The sequence below is a fragment of the Dysidea avara genome, chromosome 5 (genome assembly GCF_963678975.1).
Source record: "Dysidea avara chromosome 5, odDysAvar1.4, whole genome shotgun sequence".
NCBI classification, from domain to species: Eukaryota; Metazoa; Porifera; class Demospongiae; order Dictyoceratida; family Dysideidae; genus Dysidea; species Dysidea avara.
In genome coordinates, this window is record NC_089276.1 from 27,238,916 (window position 1) to 27,258,663 (window position 19,748).

The following is a 19,748-nucleotide window of genomic DNA, read 5'->3' on the forward strand; positions in this document are numbered from 1 at the left end:
GTTGAGCAAAAGCTGATATAAGCCATGAATTCCTTACAAGAAGCCAGCTACTAGCATTATTAGTACAGTGGAAACTGAAGTAAGCCACGAAATAAGATTCATTGAAGCCATAAACTTATCTTTGCGTAATTGATAGTCACAAAACCAGCAAACTGCAGTTGATGGGATTAGCAAATGAGTTTAGTAAGCTAAATCACTAGCTGTTTCTTGTAAGAAATGCCTGTGGGGCAAAGTATTGGTATCGGATTGGTATCAACCATTTCTGGCCTCAAATGTATCGGTATCGGATCGGTAGTGAAAAAATGGTATCGGTGCATTACTATACTATACAGACATCAAAGTAATCATGTCCCTATACAGGGTAGTTGATGAGTCTTACAAAGATGTGTACACTGTCAACATAAAATACTTCCCATTCAAAAATATAAGAATTCAGTTTTCCAGCAGAATTTTTTTTGTGACTTAAACTTACTTCACAATAATTTGGACCTCACACATAACCCACTAATCTAATTTACATGCTTTCATTTGTTTGTGAGGTCCCCTAGGGAACCTTTGCAAAAATTATAAGAATATAATGGCACCAGTCACAAAACTGTTCGTTCAGGTTTGTACTTTTCTTATATAGAGCTACCTGTGATAAGTGATTGTGGGTTTTACTTCATTAATCTACCTCATTAGTTCATTGATTGAACTCCAGTGCTCCTCCATGATATCATGGTAGTAAAACCCTGTGAACTGTGAGAGTAAACAGAACATGATTTACAAATTCAGTTGAAGCAAAAGTAATGTATAACTTAATAGAGATGGACCAATAGAAATTTCACTGTTGTGATACATAGCTAGCTATTAAAATATCACAGCAATTGATTGATCTCAGTTCAATCAAGTTTTAAAATATTCATTGTATAACAGCTAAACATGATAAACATCATTGTGGATTACTAATTTCTTGATTTGAGGTAGTTTTCTTGTAAGCTTATTGATTAGGCAAGTAATTGCGTGGGTGGCTGAAAATTGTACAATGTTTGTTACAGCTTTGCAACCAAACCTTTTCATGAAAAACAAGCCAAGTAGTCATAAACTTATTTTTTGAGGAACAACTGCACTGCCATTTAATTACAAAGGATTCACGTGCTCTAATATATTACAATACACACGGAGCAATTGCAGCAATACTTGAAAAAGAGTAACAAAGGCTTTGTTTCGCTACTTTGCTAGCTCAACTAAGTTACTGATTAGCTCAACTAAGTTATTAGCTACTGGAAACTTAGCTAGAGATAGTTTAATAAAAGTGGTGAGTGTCTACTGGTGGTATCTGTACCTTGTAATACCAATCCAATACCGATATCACTGGTATTGGCATCGATACTGATACTGGTCACCTTTAACTAAAAACACAACAAAAATTGAAATCATACACAACTTAGTTACATTGTTTATTAAGGGATAAAGGTTTGTCATACAACATGTATGGTGCTATTTTTATCACTGAATTTCAGCAACTGTTTATGAAGTCTGAAAACACCCCACAATGCTATGAGCATCTGTCTAGTACTTAATCTCACCACAAGTAGGATGTCAACCATGGCCGAGGCAAAGACAAGGCTGAGGTATTGATAAGAACAAGAGTTAATAATAAGAGAGGAGAGTGTCTAACGCTGTGTAGTCCTGTAATAGATGATTGCACAGAAGTTAAATGGCTTCTTTTCCATGTGACGTATAGGCTTCTAGTATTTGTTCGTTTCCTTACTGCAATTAGTTTAGCCACACCGTGATGAATCCTTGAGAATATTCAAAGACTGAACCAGACTGAGCTGGTACGTACAGGGAACAGTGCTCCTTCAATTGAAGAATGCTCAAAGGTAGGGCAACATGGCAACGCAGTGAAAATCCGAAGCAATACTCTGCCTAGCTTTTGTTCAGTGTTATTGGTTTCTTAGATGCGCTCCCCGAGAGTTATGTTCGAGGTTAACAGCCACACTTTACATGACAGAGCAATGCTCTTCGTGGTGAACTTGAACAACATTGAACGCATGTCCTTGTGTCTGGGATAGTCTTTGTGGTTAAATGCAAAAATATACTAGCCAGTCTGTACGTTACGCGGAAAGGAAGCTGTTTAACTTCTGCACAATCATCTATTACAGGACTATACGGCGTTAGACACTCTCCTCTCTTATTATTAACTCTTGATAAGAAAGATACAAGTGTTAGCTTCAGCTTGAGCTATGCAGCAAATACAACACTGAGATGAAACTGGTTAGATGCATCGATTAAAGTGTCATTATAATGTCATTATGGAAGACATAGATGAGGAGTACTGGGTTACTAATCTTAATAATGTACTGTGGCACTTTGCAAAGCTAGCAATGAGCTAGAATGATATAACAGATCGGCTGTTTCACATCTGTTTGAAAACTATAAATGGAAGTAGCTACCAAATAAAAATAACATAACATTCTCATAAAATCAATTGGTTTAGGCCATATACTGTATTGTGAAGGAGAGAGGGAGTGGCTTCATCCAAATATTTTGGCCTAGGAGGAGTGACTTCATGTATCCATTCCAGAGGCGTAGCCACAAAATTTAAAGTGAGATGGTGGTAACTGGTTGATACAATTTGTACAATGTGTAAAGCTCAAGTATGTGGAACATGCGCTTTCTAGGAGGATCTGGGGAATGCCTCCATAGGAATTTTTTTTGAAAAAAAAAACAGAAGCCATCTGAGATTGAATTTTGTAATATGGCTAAACTTTTGTTTTATTTAGTACATGACTGCTCTATTAGCGTATTTAACTAGATCTGACTGCTCTATTAGAGTATATTGATCTTTAAAAGTGGAGGGGCTAAGCCCTCAATAAAAAAGAGTGGCACAAACCAATTTTTATACATTTCTCAACAGTATCTGTGGTGTCTTAGGAATGGATAACCAAAGCTTCAGCTTACTGTGGTGAGTACTTTGGAATTACAGTATTAGACAGTAAGGAAGAGCAAAGAAATTGATTTGTACTGAAAATAACTACAGGCGCTAACATTCATAGCCATAACTTCTTAATAGTCCACAGCATTGGATTTAAATGGCTAATCAACCAATAGTTCTGTAGTCATTTGCACATACTATATGTATGAAGGTAATTTTATTGAAAAAAATGATGACTTTCTTATTTACTGTATGTCAACCACATAGCAAACAAATGCTCATGACATGCATACCGTTAAGGTTACAGAATCAAAACAAAGATGTTCGAACTCTGCATGAGTAGGCAAATAAGATGATGTATTGATTTAATCAATTTGAGTCTTGCTTCTCTGAGTTATGGCTTGATTAAAACCTGCATAATTTTTCTGCATAGTACATGTGTACTTTTATACTTTAGTTTTTCACAAAATGCATGCTTTGCTAACTAGGTGGGTTTTTGCAGATGGTCACATATATGGAAATATTTTATGCCAATGGAAATAAAACTAACTGTCATTGTTGGTGTGTATTCTTGAGCAAAACGATGATATGTGGAATGTTCCAAGCCTATATTAATTCATAAATATGCCCTGCAGCAAGTTTTTAGCATGTTAACAGTCTAATAATTATCATGTTTATTATTATGAATGAATTGTTGACTAGGTGACACACTAGTGCGTAAGCCACATGTAAGCCTGGTGAACTCATAGAAGGATAACTCACAATAAATACGTACAAAAACAAAATACATAACAGAACCTTATCAAGTACTGTTGGTACAAAGTTAGTGATTGTACAACAGTCCATTAGACCACTATTGCTAGCTACCATGCAACAATTATCATCACTCCTATAAAGGTAACTTATTTTTATACTGAATGTACATATAGTTAGAAGTATTGATGAGCTTTAAGATCAGGACTGGCTTTTGCCTTTCATATAATCCTGTATTAATATATAATATAATATATAAAGCCATGTAAATAGTAGTTCACAGCAGTGTCATCAACAATGGAGCTATTGCTTACATTGTTACATTGTAAGATTGACACCATCACATTGACAATGAGATAATTCATATTCACTATACATATACACGAGCCTCATGATGTAATCAAACATCATTTATTTAATCACACATACCACAACACTGATGTACATAATGTAAAGTGAACACATGTGTGGTTTACAATCTTTTATGTATATATCTCTGTCACACAATGAATGCAAGCAAGTTAAGAATAGTTGCTTAGCTGTCTGACATTGTGGCAAAGGTATTGAATACAGTGTGCAGATGAACAGCTCTCAGATTAATGTTGTATTTACTATGAAGGGATCTATGAAGCAATGAAGCAACTCTTTCAACCTACCTGGGTATGATATATCTGAGCAAAAAAGCAAAAACAAGTTGGGTTGTAGCATTAATTTACTCCTCAGTGGTTTATCCAGTAGTGACTGTGTTCATAGTGAAGTGATGTGCCCATCACCATCATACAACCCACCTGGGCATGAAATCTGCACACAAATTGTTGTGTATCATTAATTATATTCTCAGCTGCTGTTCAGTAGAAAAAGCATGATAGCATAATAGTTGAAGGGTAATTCATTAAGGATGCACATTAGATAGTGCTGACATTATGACTTACATTTTCACAGGTATCTACATACTTTTGTTGCAGACATACATGTACAAGTATAAGATTGCATAGTAGGGATATTCACTTTTTATTGTTTTACAGTATTTGGGAATTACGTACTACTCCAATCCAGCTTGTTTCAGTACTTTTTATTGCAGCACTATACACTGTCCCTACTCTAATTTAAAATTCCTAATTTTTGTTTGTGAGGCTTTTTTGCAAGCTCATGACCACTAAATAGCCTGTTTTTCACAAAACCAGTCACAATATTTTAAAAGAGTTAACCACAGCACTAGTATACTAGATTATGACTCATACAATAACAACTGATTGGTGGGCGTAGCTCTACATAAGCCTGCAGACAATAATGGATGTGGATTCGTGCATAATTACAGACTGACAAATGGACGTGGCTACCATATGCCTACAGACAGTAATTTACATAAGTGGGCGTGGCTCATGAAAGAAGCAGGGCTACGCTATGTGTTACTACACCTCCACATCGTTACACTAATTAATTTAGCACGTGAGGTCAGACCTGGATAATCTGTAAAGCAGGACCTGAATGACCTGACTCGGTTTTAACATTGCTACTAAATGACTTATACGTTGCTAGCTCGCCGCAAGTTGCTCTCACTGATCGATATCAACTACCAACTTTGAGCCAAGTGTGTTCAAATAGTTTGGTGCAATGACCATGTGTATTCGAATAGTTTGATGCAATATACACTGGTAAATGGAAGCCCTATCTTAGTCTATTAACACTTAGCAGTAGAACCTTGACTGATGGCCATGGTAAAGTAGGACAAAAGGTAATTACGACAATAGCGCAAGCATTGTATGTTTATCAATATACCAAAGGTTTTTTTTCTTAAGCGAACTAGAAACGTTTCTGCGAAAGAATTAGGGCTGTAGCTGTAGCTGTAACCAGTTTTCTGCTATGCTTGACTGAAGGCCTCAGGCAGGCAGGCAGGCAGGCAGGCAGGCAGGCAGGCAGGCAGGCAGGCAGGCAGGCAGGCAGGCAGGCAGGCAGGCAGGCAGGCAGGCAGGCAGGCAGGCAGGCAGGCAGGCAGGCAGGCAGGCAGGCAGTAGAAAATTCCGTTGAATAATTTAAAAAAATTCTGTAGCAACTTGATGGAAACGTTTCAGGTTGATCTGAAGATACTTTTAGACTCGATTTTACCCAACCAATACTGTCATGTCGTCGTGAGGAAAAATCGAGGCAGGTTTTTGGGTTATATTATATCACTGGCCATGCCCACACCTTTGATGTCCCTACTATACAGTACTATCATACTGTATGATAGTCGGTGTCAAATAGAACCAGATTCTTTGACTCACGCTAAAGTGTTTGGCAATAACAAACCTTGTATCTCTCTCACTCTGCTCATCAGTTTTTTACTGTCTTCCGGTAAGCAGCGTCTCTGTGTTTGTCTGAACTGACTGATACACGTCAGGTATTAAATTAACGGTTGGTCAACGAACAAAATCTGCACAAATGCCATGATGTCTGACCATAATGAGTTTTGGGCGGACACAAATGTCCTTGCACAATGCAATAGTGATACCTAAAGGCTGAGAAATACATATTTGCTTGTAGTGCTAACATAACTGTCACTTGGTTGCTAGGAGATACATTTTCCCAACCCAAGGATTTACCAATGGACAAATTTCATAATAATGAAAAAATTAACTGTTGCCCCTAGCAACCTAAATTTTACATTACTTGTAGGTGTCAATGTCTTAAGTCACCTCTCCAAGTTTTAAAAGGATAGCATATATAAGTCATGAGATATGACATTTTGATGTTGCAATTTTCCCATACATTGTCAATGAGATGGGCAACAGTTGCCCCTTCTCAGTAATCACACAAATCATGGTATTTAAAGAATGTCATATCTTATGACCTATATACTCTATCCATTTATAACTTGGAGAGATTATTGTTGACATTCACACCTACAAATTATGTAAAATTGAGATATGTGTACTTTTGAATTTTTGGTCTTTGCATACATTGAAATACCTCATTTTTGTGATTGCCCAGAAGGGGCAACTGTAGCCCTCTCACATAATTATATAGAAATGTATGGGAAAACCACAAATTTCAATATGTCATATCTTATCACATATACATGCTATCCTTTCAAAATTTGGAGAAGTTACTTTAGACGTTATCACCTAACAATATTGGGAAATTCAGGTTGCTAGGGGCAACAGTTATTTCTATATGCTAAAAAGCCTTATTATGGAATTTGTCTATTCCAACCCCCCTTTGTGTACTATCACCAGCAGCTGTAATGACCGCAGCATGGTTGTATTTAGCTCAATAACTGTCAATCACAGCATTCAGAAAGCAGCAATAGAATTTCCCTATTACGTACTTCCCTATATAGTCAGAATACAATATAACAGTCGGCCATCGGCTATTTTCCTACCAAGTGATGCTATTGACCAATCAATGCAGCCATTGGCCAGGCATTTGTGCCAATTAAATTATTTCAGTCTTTATAACATGTATTTAATAGTTATTATTGTCATATCGTTACCTTTCATTACTGAAGCTATTTAATTGCTGCATGAAGTCTTGATCCTATTAAAGCATTGACTCGATGCACATGCGTAAGCTAGAGCACTGCACCTCGTGCTTATTCCAATTATCGATTGTGGGTTACAGTTGATGTTGTAAAAAGCAATCACTACATCAAGAAGCAATCACTACATCAAGAGTTCATATTATTAACTAGTGATGTGTGATAATAAGTTTGCAACTATATTGACCAATCACGATATGATAGTTATCACAATAGTAAATCCAAATGATAAGATGCATAATGTAGCACTAATTTTACTTATTTTCTATGAACACTGGTAAAGGCATATCCTGTATACCCAAATGCATATATGTCCTGCCAAAATACAGTAAAGTTCAACCTCAGAAAACACATAGTTGAATAAACAAATGAATGTTTTAATTGTTCGAGTAATTCCGACAAGGTAAGAATGTATAATATTAGTGCTCACGATAATCACAAGCTATTATCATATCACGATAATGAACCACTGCAATATGATTATCACAGCATCGATATTATTGCACATCACTATTATGAACTCTTGACTACACTGACTACATGAGTGGCACTTTCCAGGAGAAGAAAAGAAAGTAATGTTTACGAAGTGGAGGTATGGTATCAAGTATAAGGTGGCTGTTTAGTGGTTAGAATGTGTAGAAAATACACTGGCTGGAGAGAGTGGCAGGGAATGAAAGTCAGGTGATGAAAGTGTTTTGCATGCACGTCAAGTTCGAGAGTAAGTTTTAATCAATTTACAAGAGAAACTTTAGCAATAGCTAGTTGGACAGTTATAATTCAATCTGTGCTGACTCAACACCACTTGTAACAAAGCATTTAGTCCAACTAGCTAAGTCTACAAACTGCATGGCTATACAATACATTGATTCATTTTTGTTGTTGTAAAAATACGTATAACTTACAGCAATACAAATTTTGCACATGGTTGTATTACTCTCTGTAAAATTTATGTGCATAAAATTCAGTGATAAGTAGTTGAAAGTGGTCTCAGATTCAATCTCAGAGTGATCCTTTTTCAAAACATTTCTGGAGAGGGAGGGGGGCATGTTCCCAGACCTCCTAGAAGGCTTATGCTTCACACACAAGGATGGTATACCTCTTTATTATGGCCATGCAATTTCAGAAATGGTCAATCAAATTTACATTTGATTGGCTATTCTGTCCGAGCAAGAATTTTCCCTTACATTGTACTCTGCTATTAGGGCTCAGCGATATTATCATTTTAGCAATATATTGAGATATTTTGAAAGTATCAATATCATGATACTTTGTTATTAACTATCGTGATACCTTGCCTATACATTACTGTCATTAAAAATCCATTTGTTATGCAGTACTTGGCTAAGAATCCTTGTGAGTGATAACCTTGTTACCCCCGCAGAGAGGTGTGAACACCGTAACATAACCTCAAAGCATGTGGTACAACAAATGTAGGTTGATAGTGGCTAGTTTGCTATCACCTATAAGGACTTCCTGCAGGAATGCAGAACAATACACTATGGAATAGGAGTAGGAACACTAACCTATTTGTAAGTATTGTGAACTATTTGCTATCATGAATAGTGGCTTTAGTATCAATCGTGATTTTCCCTACACCTTGTCAACCCCAATAAGAAAATCAAAATAGTTGAAGCAAAACTACGCATCTGCTAACCTGGATCAGTTGTCTACCATCGTGGTCATGGGTTTTCTGTTCAACTTTAATTTCGCAAAAAATTGGATTTCATACATAACCCACAGTACAGTATACAAATCTACTTTACATGGATTATGCATCCATCATACTGTGAGACTACTTAATGAGGTTTGTAATAGACCTACGTGTGAGAAGTGATTGTGGGTTTTAGTCTACATCCACAGCATACTGCAGTAATTTAACTGTATAAAATCTAGTATAAAACCCCATCAGTCCAATAAGGTATTTATTATTCTAGTAGCAAGTTTTTGGCTAGTTCAAGTGTAACATACATGAGTAAGCTGCTATTATGCTTATTTGTTTCCCATTATACTCCCAATCTGCTCATATAATATTGTGTCTTGACTGCTTTATTGGAGTATCTGATACATCTATAAACGTTACTATTAGGATATTATTAGGATATTTCATAATGTGGTGACTGTTCTATTAGAGTATATCGATTTTTAACTAGTTTTTCCTTCACAAGTAACTGTAAATTTGATTTTTATTGCGTTTACACGCTAACCCATTCTGTATCATGCAAAATATGCAGAGTTTCAGTTTCTATGATAATCAATGCACAAAACTTTAGCATATTATGCTGGAATTATGCTGGAATTATGCTCAATGCTTTGGCTACCTATTATGCCCCAGCATAATCAGCGCAGGCCTTGTATCTACCAAATAACTGTTAGTCTTTAAGAACTTGTTACTTTATAAATAATAAAGCACTCTTTGGTCTGATGAAAGAAAACTGAAGCAATTCATGAAATAAAGAAGAATGCTCTGAAAAAGACGATTCTGAGAAAGTACTATTTAATTACATATCACCAAGAGTATATAATAGAAACCAAGAGTGTCAAATGGTGTATTAGCTCGTGATTAATGATTGTGTAAAGTAACATGGATATTTCAGTAATTGTTTGTTTATGCAAAATGGTAATTTGAAATGTGTACGTGGCAACAGGTCTTTGTTCGCCAGTTTTCCGTGTTATTCAACCAAGTATTTAATAGTTATTATACAAGGAAAGTGTAATAAGGACCCAAGATAACTCCACTCGCTAAAACAATGGTTGCACAACGAGTGTGTTGCCACACCTTCAGGGATCTGCTTGGCAGTGCCATTAGCCAATTCCCTTTAATGCTATTATGTTTTTTTGCTTGGTTTGTTGGCTGAATTGGGCTAAATACAGCAACCCTTATAAACGAACAATTGCTGAAATATCTGTGTTACAATTACTGAAATCTGCAATCATTAATCATGGGGTAATACACCCATTCGATATTCTTGGCTACTGTTAATACTTTCGTCCTAGCACTCACTCCACTGACTCAAAAGTGTAGTGACCATTACACTTTGTTTTCAGATACGTTCAGCCTGTTATACAGCACTACAAATCAGGAACAGTGGGAGAAGCATCTCTGCAATCAATCCAGTCACAACAAAAATTACAAATGATTTGCAAGCCCCAACTACTCAAAAGTGAAGTAGCCATTACACTTTGCTTTCACCTATTTCAACCAGTTACACAGCGTTATAATACACAGTACGAGAAGCATCTCTGCCATCACTGTAGAAAATACGGGCAACTAGCATAATAGCCAACACAGTCACAGGAAGCTGCATAGTACTATTGCAAATCGACACCTTGCATTGTCAGCGAAAAGAACTGGAACAGGAACACAAAGGAGGACAAAGGCAAGTCCATAGTTCGTGTACTGTACATATTTCGGTAGGCAAAAAGGTATATCTCAGAATGAAGCAACGTCAAACAGTGAAGAAATCAAACCCATAGCCTTATCCATTGTCAAGTTATGCTTGGCTGGAAGTATTAGTCAGTCAGTCAGTCAGTCAGCATAAAATTCTGTTAAATAAAATTTAACACTCTATAGAAACTTGTTGGAAGGGTTTGGGATTGGTCTGAGGACATTTTTGGGTGCCTAACCAATGCTGCTATGCTGACATAAAGGGAAATTGAGGCTGGTTTTAGGGTAATAGTTTTTGGCTGGAAAAGCCCAGTTATTCATGATCCTGAATATACAGTAGTATACCGTACTGTATGATATAGGATAATATTCTCACAGTTAGTTCAGTGGAGTGTATACCATACAGCGGGTTATTGTTGTGAGGTCCATTTTCTTTTATGTCAAGCAGCTACAATAGCCTCCAGCATAAATTTCTGTGATTGCAAAAATCTGCAAAACACAAACATTTTCTAAAGTTCTGAAATGTTATATACAAGCAATAGTTCATATACCGAGGAGAGTATCCTACTCTCATGTACCCTTGTAGAAGGGAGTATCGTGAAATTATGACGTAGCACTTCTGAGTTTGCCTGTTTTTCTTTGTATAATTCATGATGTCATTAGTTGAACATGGTATTGATTCAACCAAGAGTTTATAATATACAGTACAATATTAAGGAAGAGTGTCAAACTGCCAATATAGCCTATACAAACACACTGAGTAAAATTAGACTTTTGAAAGTTTTGATCCAACTGACACATTTACTGGTGGAAGGCAAGTGTTGAAATGTGTTGAGATGGTAAAACCTTTGTACAAACCAAGGTGTTGATATTCTATCTTACTCAGTGTATTTGCTGGAATGTACTCCTGTTGGACACTCTCTCTTTTTACTTTATATTATGAACTCTTGATTCAACGCATGCCTAAGAATGTCCCTAGCACCAGCTCTAAGCGTTTCTTACTAAATTACGATCGTTCCTTCATGGGATAAGACGGCTTCATAGGCATTTCTTACTGGGCCATTTGTAAATACGGCTATCCTGAGCACCATGATAGTGAAATGGTGCAAATGATTCTTGAACTTTTACAGCTGCTTGTATGTCATAAACCATAACATCATAACTTCACGATACGCCCTTCTACAGGCGTGTATGAGAGTAGGACACTCTCCTCAGTATATATTATGAACTCTTGGACAGGTTAGGCAAAATTCTGCTCAAACAAAGAACATACAAGAGATTCAGTGTATCAGCAGAAGACTTTGCAAGTTAAACCTTAATTCACAAATTTCCTAAAAATTGGACCTCATGAACATACAATCCACTATGCAATACGCAAATTTACTTAGCATTCTACTCAATTTTGTTTGTGAGGTCCCCTAGGGAACCTTTGCAAAAATTATAGCAGCATAGCACCAGTTTTACAAAAAATGATGTCACTGTTCATTGAGGTTTGTACTTTACTTATAAAGACCTATCTGTTACGAGTGATTGTGGGTTTTAGTTTACTTTTTTTAAATCGTGGGTTTTAGTTTACTTTTTTTAAATCATGGGTTTTCGTTTATTTCGTAAATCTTGATAGTGGGTTTTAGTTTACATGTATTTCATAAACCATGATTGTGGGTTTTAGTTTATTTTGTAAATCTAACCCCACAAGTCACTTAGCTAACTATTATAGTATATGAACCATTATAAGCAATACATCAAGGGGTTTACTTGGCATGGTACCTGCAGTTCAGTAGTTGCTGTATATAGACCAGTAATTCTCACCTCTGACAAATTTACAGCAGTTCCGGCCATTCTGCATTTGATTGTATTGCTTCTCTTAGACATTACACGTGTGATTAGCAACTGCTCCTACAGTAGTATCTGTTAATTACTGAGGTACTCCCATATTGAGGCATCCCAGGTTCTCCACAATCAGCTAATTCCCCTGTACAGTATAATATCAGAATTGGACATTTGGACTACAGTTAACATTTGAAAACTTATCAACAGTGTTGGGTAAGTTACTTTTTAAAAGTAACTAGTTACATATTACTTGCAACTGAACTATTTAGTTAGTTACATATTACCCATAAAAAAGTAACTATAATAATATTACATATTATATTACTTCGTGTCCATAGCCTTAAGCTCTCACATGTGAAACTACCACCTTATCACGTGACATAATTGCGTTGTTGGACAATGTGTAAATCTTGGCTATACGTAAGAAGCTGGTGAATAAGCTTCATTCAGTAGGCTTCATTACTTTGTTGTGGCTAGGTGTTACTCAGTGGATTACTAACGAGATTAGTAACTTCCTTACTTGTAGTAATAATATTACGTAATATTAGATTCGTTACAGTAACTAGGTAACACGTTACATTTGTAAGTAAAGTAACCTGAGTTATATTACCTGTTTTTATAGCGTATTTCGTTATATTACTTAGTTACCACAAAAGTAATAATATTACGTAACGCGTTACTCCCAACACTGCTTATCAACTATACAGAATATTATTACAACTGTAAGAATTTTGGTCTTACCAACACAAGATGGTAGTGATTCTGACCATTCTCCACTTGGGAGACATTCTCTTTGAATCACTCCACTAAACACAAACCCACTATTGAATGTGTGGTTTTCAACTGTTCCTAAAGTATTTTACATTTTCAGGAATTCCAGGATCCCCACAATCAACTACACATACAAGAAAATATCATAAGGATTTTTTCTGCAGAATTTGTGATCTTACAAAGGCATAATGGAAAGGGTCCAGACCATTCTCCACTTGACAGACATTCTTGTTCCATTACCACTAGAATTACAACTCCCTCATTACACGTGTGATTCACAACTGCTCCTAAAGTTGTATCTGTTAGATCATGAGATGGGCTAACACGAATGAGTCTCCCCAATGTACTTCCATTATTGGGTGTCCCAGGATCTCCACAATCAACTGTTTTCAAAACACATTCATAGGTTGATATTTAGTGTAACACATATGATTAAGTTGCTACTTTTCAATGTAATGGAACTAAAATTCCTAATTTTTCCTTTAACTTGTTTATTTGCTTATTTTGAAACATTGTTATGACTGGTAAACTCATGTATACCATGACACCATGTTTATTGATTTTATCTTAATACGTTCCCAAACTATCAATTACTAAAAAGTGAAGGGGCCATTATGCTTCGTCTTCAGCTATGTTCGACCCATTACACAGCGTTACAAAAGAGGAACACTATGAGAAGAACCTCTGCAATCAATCCAGTCACAAGTCACAATGGAAAGCTAAGACAATTCCTATTACAAATGCTAGGGAAGCCATCATGTGATGCTACTGCAAATTGACACCTTGCACTGTCAGCAAGATAAATGGGACACAAAGGAGGACACAGGATAATCTATAAAGCATGCATTGTATGTATGTATGTACTGGTATGGTTTTAGGGTGGTATTTTCGGCAAGAAAAGCCCAAGCCTAATATGATAAATGATAAAGAACCCTTGTTACTTTAATAGAAAGCACTGTTTGGTCTGAAGGCAGAAAACTGAAGCAGCTCATGCAATCCTCTGAAGATGATTCAGAAATTATCACTTAAGGGGTGGTCCACAATTTTCTGCTTTTTTGCGAACGTACAAAGAGTAATCTTTTTTCTAATCCCCCAGCCCAAAGCGTACTGTATAAATGTTGACACATGGATGTATTGTATAGCAGAACAAACACATGGATACTTTTTAATAGTGCATTGTTCATGTAGCTATGGTATTTGTTTTATCTTTTAGGCATCTTATCATTTTGATGCTTTTGAAGCTGATACCCTGAAAGAAACATTCCTAGGGAATTAGTACCTGATGTACATTTGCAAATGTGTACATACACATCATAGAAACGGTTCTTGGCTATCTTCAATGTGTTCATACAAAACCATCCCCGAACACTGGCAGTAGCAACAGTAGTACTAGTTTGTTGGGTATTCACTATTCACTGCATAGTCTGAGGTGGACTGGAGTCAGGAGATGTGGGTACATTATGCAGAGAGGGTAGGTAAAAACAGTGGACCCAGGGACCCACGAAAATTCAACTCTTTTTAAAACTTTTTACACTTCACAGTATTCTATACTTGTACTAGGTACCTCTGCAAATAGTCTTGCATGGCCAATCCACTTTTTTTCTCCCCTCGCGGCATCTCGCACGATGTTTACACCAATTAGAAGTATAAGCGCCTCTAAAAGTATCTGAAGCTGACTGCACTTATAGGCCCTGCACAGTAAGCATACTAATCTATTATGCCGCCTAGTTACTAGAGTAGTTTAGGAACATTGTACAAATGCATCATGACGTATGAAGAGCTGCTGGAACTTGCTTAGCTTGGCTTAGCTGGTAATTGTTTGCCTGCTGCACAATGAGCATGCTATTCTATTACGTCACCTAGCTACTAAAGTTTAGAAACATTGTACAAACAAATACTCTGGGAAAATAGCGAGTGACCTGTAATTAAGCCAGTCAGCTTCAGACTCTTTTTCAGAGGTGCTTATATAGTTTCTAATTGGTGTAAACATCGTGCAAGATGGGAAAAGGCTTGGGAAAAAGTGGATTGGCCATGCAAGACTACTTGCAGAGGTACCTAGTACAAGTATAGAATACTGTGAAGTATAAAAAATTCCAAAAAGAGTTGAATTTCTGTGGGTCCCCGGGTCCACTGTTTTTACTTACCCATGCAGAGACAGGTTTTCCCTAAGGGCAACCCACAACTACCACAACTACCACAACTATGTAGTGTAAACAAATTAGTACCCACTATAACCCATACCCAACAGTATTCCTAAACTCACAACAACACCTTCTGCAGGTAGAAAACAAAAGCAACAAGCAGTGTAGCTACAAGCTATTCAGTTGTAACAATTTATCAGTGCCTAATTGCTAGGCTAATACTAAAGAGAAAGAAAAGTAAGTGCTGTTATAAAAGTATATAAAGCCTTTAGTACGTGTTATCACGCTGATAACTGTCTTACCTGTAGATTCAATGAGCTTTATCTTTCCTTTAGCTTATAAAGCTTCTTTTCATTGGTAGTTAACCCTAGTTACACTGTTTTCCAGAGTTCGCCGAAGCACAATTTTGTAACAGCATCGGCTCGCTTTAGTCCACTGTTTATAATTGGACACTGAATAAGTAGCAGTAGAGGTTTACTACTAGAGCCTTATTACTACATTCGAATTTCTCGCCAACTCATGTGATCGACATTTTTTAAAAAGCGTACATGCAATTTTACCCCCTCCCCCTAGAGTACGGTTTGTACGCTCGCGAAAAAGCAGAAAATTGTGGACCACCCCTAATTGATGTATATAAAAATACAGCACTTGGGGGATTGTCTCAAGACTAATACACTTGTCTTCACTTCATGCTGAATTAGTTTCTCAACACATCCCCATCATGATATACACACATGTAGTAGTGCTTTATCATTATTAGTATCTCTGTGAACTTGTGTCTACAACTAAGATATTCTACTCCTACTAACTACAAGTATAAAGAAAAATTAGGAATTTTAGTAATCATAGAAAAAAGTAGGCAAACAAGGGAAGTCACCTACACTTGCAGATATACTAGTGAACATTTAATCTCTAATTCAGTCATGGGTATGGACTGAATTACCACTAGTATATCTGCAGGTGTAGGCAACTTCCCTTGCTTCCCTACTTTTTTTCTTCTATGATCCCTAAAACTTTCTTTTACTTGTTTGTTTACCTTTTCTGTAACATTATTATGACTGGTGAACCAGCACATATACCGCATTAAAAGAAAGGATGGCACCAGAGTGTCTGAATGTGCACCCCAGCTATCAGTTACTGACTCGAAAGTGCAGTGGCCATTATGTTTCACTTTCAGCTATGTTCAGCATGTTACACAGCGCTACAAATGAAGAACGGTAGGAAAAGTGAGTCTGAAATCTTTCTAGTCACCACAAAAATATGGATAATTTGTGCATCCCAACTATCATTTACTGCCTCAAAAGTGAAATAGCCATTCACTTCGCTTTCACCTATTTTCAGCTGGTTGCACAACGTTACAAACAAAGAACAGTATCAGAAACACCTCTGCAATCAATCCAGCCACCACAGAAATATGGACAACTCCTGTTTACAAATGTAGGGAAGCCATTGAGCTACTACGAATCGATACCTTGAGCTGTCAGCAAAAAGAAATGGGACACAAATGAGGACAAAGGTAAGTCCACGATGTGTGCATTGTATGTACTGCGGTATGCCAAAAGGCATGTCTTGGGATGAAGTGATGTCGAATAGTGCAATAAAATCAAGCCCGTAGCCTTAGCTGTTATTGAGTTACGCTTGCCTGAAGGCATGCAGTCAGGCAGGCAGGCAGGCAGGCAGGCAGGCAGGCAGGCAGGCAGGCAGGCAGGCAGGCAGGCAGGCAGGCAGGCAGGCAGGCAGGCAGGCAGGCAGGCAGGCAGGCAGGCAGGCAGGCAGGCAGGCAGGCAGGCAGGCAGGCAGGCAGGCAGGCAGGCAGGCAGGCAGGCAGGCAGGCAGGCAGGCAGGCAGGCAGGCAGGCAGGCAGGCAGGCAGGCAGGCAGGCAGGCAGGCAGAAACTTCCATTGTATATATATATTTTAAATTTCATAACAATATGCATTTAGGATTATAGATTATACTAAGGCTTGTTTATACCTACCCTACTGCAGGATGATGTTATATAGCTGGGTTTTGGGTGATATTTTTGGACAGAAAAACCCGAATTCCTAATATACCATACTGTATGACAAGTTTTGAAAACAAAGAAGTATGGATTATACGGCCTAATGTATTTCGCGGACTGGACTCACGGACTGGACTCACGCACTGAACTGGAAACAGTTTTTAAAGAATAATCCAGACATTATCCATCTCTTGCAACACTGAAGACACCACTATCGAGCTTCAACTGCTAATACTGCTCTTCCTTACAAGTCAACAATTAGAATAAACTTCCGATGCACGAGTACTAGCAGTGATAAAACGTGATAGAGGCCGTTGTTGTAGCTTAGATATTTTTCCTTTGTTGCTCCAGTACTTAGGACTAGTGTTAGCGCTGTAGTGATGAGCCAGTTTATTTGCATAGCCCCATCACCTCGCCGGGCGGTCACATCTACAGCTACCCTGCTAAGAATTGTTACTGACTCATCTCTACAACCCTAGCACTAGTGCCAAAACAATAAAGGAAAACATCTATGCTACAACAATAGCCTCTATCACGCTTTATCACTGCCAGTACTCGTGTATCATAAGTGTATTCTAATTAATTAGTGCATGCGCTAGTTTGTAGACTTGTAAGGAAGAGCAGTATCAGCAGTTGTAGCTCGATAGTGGTGTCTCCAGTGTTGTAAGAGATGGATAATGTCTGGATTATTGTTTAAAAACTGTTTCCAGCTCAGTGCGCGAGTCCAGTCCGCGAGTCCAGTCCGTGAGTCCAGTCCGCGAAATACAGTAGGCCGGATTGTACTTTAGGTGATGACCTTGTGTAAGCATTTTTATGATCCCTACTAAGATAAAGACGAGTCCATTACGTGTGCAATATTACAGTGTGTCAAAAGACACTTTGAGCTGAAGCAACATCTAAGAACTAAAAAATTAAGCCCTTAGCCTTAGCTGTTATTGAGTTATGCTTATCTGAAAGCATTAAGCAGATAGTCAGAAGAAATTCTAAGATAAAATAGCATAGCAACCTGCTTTCAGTCGCACTGAAGGCACTTTTGGGCTTTATATTGCCAAGGCAACATGAAGGTATTGTGAGGCTAGCTGGTATCTGGTGTCATTATGTTTCTTAAGGTACAAACTTTCATGATCCCTACTATACAGTACTACCATACTACATGATAATGACCAGTCCTGCTTATAGGTCTCCATCTCATAGTGAAGCTTTAATCAAGAAAGCCACACTGGAACAAAACATTTTGTTTTTATTGCTGTAGTTGTACTGCTGTAATATTTATTTTGTGTTTTGCCATTTGGTGCCACCCAGATAAATAAGCCCATGAAAAATTTATCTTATGTTTCACGGATGCAGTGGGTCAGTGCTTTGGAAAACTCAAAAATAAATGTAAATCATATAATCTCTCAAAAGAGAGTGCTAATATGGCTGTAGACTCTTTAATATTCTGCAAGCAGTAAAAAGGGGAAGGAAAAGGAACTTCCTCATCAGGGAAAGAGGAGACACCTTATTTTTGGGGGTGGGTGTGTTATAGGCTTATCCAGGGAATGTCATGCCAAAATACACGAAGAAAAGGGGGGTTGGGGGCATGTCCCAAAGAAATTCTGAAAATCAGACTTTCTAGGAATCCATTAGCTCGACTGTTGTAATAGGTGACTACTCTATTAGGGTACCTCGATCTTGAGGTATTTTTATTAGTATCCAGTTAACAGGCCTGGAGGTATGTCCCTCTTACCTCCAGGAAGTTGAGAATTTAACCCTCAAAATTGAATTTGAGAGGAATTTGCAGTTACCATTAACAGAGTGACTGCTCTATTAGAGTATATCGACCTTGATACTTTTCTAGTAGGATCCTGTTCTGGACATACCACCAATAATGACATCATTGCTTCTGTGCATGCTACTGTAGACCATCAATGGATGTTTCCATCCTGGCCACAACCGGGATATCGATTGTAGAGCAAGTGTAGGTACAAGACGGTTGTCCTCATGGTGGTCAGTTCAACTCTTTTGTAATATATCACATGGAACATAGCCAATAGTATGAACTGTTTGGATTTGAAAATTGTGTTTTCATGACAACGGATGTACCAGACCAAAAAAGTGGTCTGGCCACGCAAGGCTAATGATTATGTGGCCATGATTATTAATCCCACTCTTAAGGTTACGGGATACTGTAAACCCCACATGTACACTATCGATCATTTTTCATGATTAGGGGTTTGATTTTTCTTAATGTATTGTTATCAAATATTTATGCATTCTTAACTTCTCATAAATCGACATGGAATTCAAATGTTGTTATGGAAACATGAGTTGTCCCCATGCCAAACAGTGAAAACTGTGAACCAAAAATCAGACCAATGAAGAACCATGAGAACTTACGAACAATTCTAAAGTTTGAAGAACATCACTTGTGAGGGACTGACAAGAGGATT